We start from the raw sequence: 3,223 nt of genomic DNA, 5'->3' as shown, positions 1-3,223 counted from the left end.
TATAAAGAATCGATATCCCATTCCAAGGATTGATGATTTACTTGATGAATGGAAAGGAGAAAAATACTTCTCCAAGATAGATCTCAAGTCCGGGTATCATCAAATAAGGATGAAATATGGTGATGAGTTGAAGACGACATTCCAGACTGAACGGGATCTATTTCAATTCATGGTTATGCCTTTTAAATTATCAAATGCCCCGGCCACATTTCAAGCTCTCATGAAAAAGGTTTTGAAGCCATTCCTCTCATCAAATCAGATTTGAGAGGCGGAGAGAGTCCCACGCACACGGGAGAGTATTTCATGCATCAACATGCTGTCCCCTACTGAATTCCAGTAGAAAATCGACAGAAATTTGATCGCATTCTCGCAGGAAAAACCCGCAAAAATGTATAAAAATATATTTTTAATCATAAAAATGCTCAAAAAATTCCTAAAAAATTAGGAAAAAATTCCTAAAAACTCCAGAAATTTAGGGAATCCATTCTACCAAAATAATCCACCATAAAATATGTGGTATTCTTGTGAAAAATTCCTTTAATGCTTATTTTAAACCATAAAAAATAGAAAAAAAATAGCATTAAACTCACGGAATTCCCCCGCAACGTCGATTCGTCCATTTAATTGAAGTAACACGCATTCCAGTCACCATATCGACGATCCACGTGCAATTCATCAACACAAATCAACAAAATGGACCTCTACACAAGAGACCATAGCATAAGCCTCCAAGCCCCCAAGCCTCCAAGCCTCCCTCGCGAGTGTGCCCCATGCCCCTATTATATAGGAGGGCCCTCAAGTGACTCTTGACTTTCCATTTCCCATGTGTGACCCTTGGATGCCTGACCCTAACCTTAATCCTTAAGGTTAGTCCTAACCCATGCTCCACTAGAGCTTGTTCCCATGCTCCCATACTCACAAGCCTAATGTGGGTTAGCCTCCTAGTATATGCACACATAATGTGCATATAATAACTAGCCTACTCTGCATTGGTTGGGGAAAGGCTAGAGCAAGTTGTCCTATCTTTCTTGCTTTCCTCTTGGGGGCTATGCCTTGCCCACGACCTCTTCTTCCTCTTTGTCTCGGTTTCCCCCTGCCAGGCATGCGAACCCTTTCCCTGTTAAAAAAATCTTGGGACCCTATATTGAGCCCTCTTCCCATGCAACCCCAACCTTTCCCGCGCTATATTGGATAGCTTTTGGGGAGAAAGCTATCCGAGTTGGTCTCTCTCCCGCGCACGCATAAACAATATAACACACACACACACGCGCCAACTCTCTCCCGCGCACGCATAAACAATATAACACACACACACACGCGCGCGCAGATTTATTTTTGCATTTGCATTTGGAGTCTAGAGGAGTTAAATAAGGGCTTTCTCTGTCCGGGCGGCCGTTGTGAACAGGCCCTAAAACGCAAGCTAAGGGCTATATAGAAGCCCAAGCGCTGCACAGAAGAGAACTTACTGAGTTTTACTGTATTGAGTTTTGTCTCAGCAGGACGAAGATGGGAGGAGGCAACGATGGATACGCGTACAAGGGTTCGGGCACGAACGCGCAGGGCAACCACTACTGCGCCCGCGACCATGGGCCTTCCGCGCCCAACCAGAACGCCTACCACTACTCCAACCAGAACGGCTCCTACTACTACTCCAACCCCAACGGCTCCACCTACTACAACAGCGGCAAGGGCTACGCCGCTTACAACCCACCTTCTTCATCATCCGCCCCCACCAAGAAGTGATTGCAGCTGCCTAAGGTGAGCCCTCCCTCCTCCCCTGTTTTTGTGTCCTTGCAGGACATGGCCTTCCTTTTTGCTGCATTGCCTGTTGCGTTCATGTCTACCTACTTTTTGACATGCTCGGTTCTCTCTCCTCTCGCGTTCACGAATTCCCACCCTTTGTATGAGGATATGGGTAGTCATGGGGCTTACCCCGTTTTTGGCCCCCCAACATCTATGTCGGTTGGTTCTAATGAGAAATGTTTCATGATTGTTGGATGGCTGTCATTTGCCCAACAAGTTGGGTAGGTTCTAACCGGTTGAGAAAGTGGATGGCTGCAGGTGAGAAGATGATGATTAGTGGGAGTCTTCTGAAGTTTTTGATACAGCTTGCTGATAGATCAGAAATGTAGCTTGGTCTTGGTTATAGGGATTGCTTCTTATGTGACAAAGTATGTATGGGTACATTGTAGTTGGCACTGACATTATCTCCTCAATGCAATGCTATGTCTTTGGTAATGCGACATGGTTCAGTGGTCACAATAGGTTTTGCAGTGCCCTATTTGTCTGATGCATTCTTATTGTAGTTCATCTTTCTTCAAGTGCCATGCGTTACTTGTCCTTTGCTTATGCGGACAGGCTGTGTGGGTTGCTAGCAAGACAACTGTGTGTGTGTGTGTGTGTGGTATGTGTGTGGCTTACTGGTCTCTTTTATCATCTTATATCCAGAATACTGGTGCAATCAGGATATTGTCCCTACGCGCATGATTTATTTTTGCAAATTGAGGTGGTAATGTTATGGGATATGCGAGGTCTCCAGCCACAAAAGCATGCATGGCATAAGCATTCAATCTCGGGTGCATAAACATTAAGTCTTCATCAGTAGATGGGAGAAAAGGCAGACGGGTGATACAAGTGAAAGTTTTATTAATGTTATGTGAAATGCCATGATAGCTGGTCACTGCCGAAATCTTTAACAGGCCGTGCATTTCTTATTAAAAATCAAGGTGAAAGGGAAAGGTGAAGCATTTGAACACCTTCAAGACGGATGTGGGGGCCTTCGAATGATGCAAAAACGCAGATGGGTGCCTTTACATGATGCAGATGGGTGCCTTTACTTGCTGCTGATGCTTTACTGGAGTGGTACAAGCCAAGCACTGATGACAGCTTGTGAGAAGCTTTGCTTGAGGACTTCTGAATGTTGTGAAGGGTCCTCAGGAATAGGGGCCGATGAAGGTGGATGTTACCTCCTCTCATAAAATGCAAGTGCCTTTCTCCTATTGTATCTTGGATAGTTTGCTTGGAAGTGCATTGCTAGAAGTGTATGTCAAATGTGGTGCATTACAAGGTAAGTAATACTTGGATACATTTCTTGAGTCTCTGTTGCTAGATGTTTATGGCAAATGTGGTGCACTACAAAGGCACAAGTGAGCAAGGCATAGAGACGGACAAAGTACATGATGCTGAGATCCCAAGAATGGGGTTTCTAGGAAGAGCCATGCAA

At 44.8% G+C, this 3,223-nt stretch overlaps 1 long non-coding RNA gene across 2 annotated transcripts; it reads left to right on the top strand.

Moving 5' to 3' along the window:
* Positions 1-1,101: 1,101 nt before the first annotated feature.
* On the top strand, positions 1,102-2,815 carry LOC147640861 (uncharacterized). 2 transcript variants are annotated; one of them, XR_015268510.1, is made up of 3 exons: positions 1,446-1,758; positions 2,062-2,625; positions 2,801-2,815. It is a non-coding gene; the product is annotated as an uncharacterized LOC147640861 (long non-coding RNA). The 2 variants fall into 2 exon arrangements; XR_015268509.1 differs by lacking the exon at positions 2,801-2,815 and having other exon boundaries at positions 1,102-1,758; positions 2,062-2,238.
* Positions 2,816-3,223: the final 408 nt, after the last annotated feature.

This window comes from Cibotium barometz, chromosome 2 (genome assembly GCF_041138505.1).
Source record: "Cibotium barometz isolate CiBa-2024 chromosome 2, ASM4113850v1, whole genome shotgun sequence".
Taxonomy (NCBI): domain Eukaryota; kingdom Viridiplantae; phylum Streptophyta; class Polypodiopsida; order Cyatheales; family Cibotiaceae; genus Cibotium; species Cibotium barometz.
This window is presented reverse-complemented; position numbering and strand designations above follow the sequence as displayed.